Source organism: Mastomys coucha, unplaced genomic scaffold, assembly GCF_008632895.1.
Source record: "Mastomys coucha isolate ucsf_1 unplaced genomic scaffold, UCSF_Mcou_1 pScaffold22, whole genome shotgun sequence".
NCBI classification, from domain to species: Eukaryota; Metazoa; Chordata; class Mammalia; order Rodentia; family Muridae; genus Mastomys; species Mastomys coucha.
This window is the reverse complement of record NW_022196905.1, coordinates 176,401,533-176,402,114: the sequence shown is the minus strand read 5'-3', so window position 1 is coordinate 176,402,114 and position 582 is coordinate 176,401,533.

The window sequence follows — 582 nt, the reverse complement described above, 5'->3', positions numbered from 1 at the left end:
AAAAAAAAAAAAAAAAAAAAAAAGAATGACTGGCCAAAGGTCTTCTACGTTGGTGCATGCCTATAATTCCAGCACTTGAGCAGCTGAGGGAGGAGGACTGGGAGTGTAGGACCAGCTTAGGCTGCATCCATGACCTTTTCTCAAAAGAAGTTAACAAATAGAATCTTCAACAGCATGGGTGGGGAGGCAGGGGGAATAGATGGTCAAAAATGCAATCAAAGAATCAAACTCCACCGTGGAAGTGGAACTACTGGGAAACAACAGTGTAGACAGTGGCCTCACTGATTAGGAGGGCACTTCTCAGGAAGTACAGTAAAGAATGGGGTGTGAGAACTGAAAGGGAGACTAGCGACTGAGAAAAGCTGATAAATGCTGATGGGTAAAGAGAATGGGGGCCACACTTGAGAGCTCCCACATTGCTAGGGCACAGAAATAACAGGTGACAGCATTAGAAAGTATTTCTAAGCTGCAGAGGAGAGAACGGAGATGCATGGGCTCCCATCTCTCAGGTGAATCACTTCAAACAGACGTTCTCAACCTGTGGGTTTTGACCCAAAGGGTCACAACCACTTTCAGAGGGGT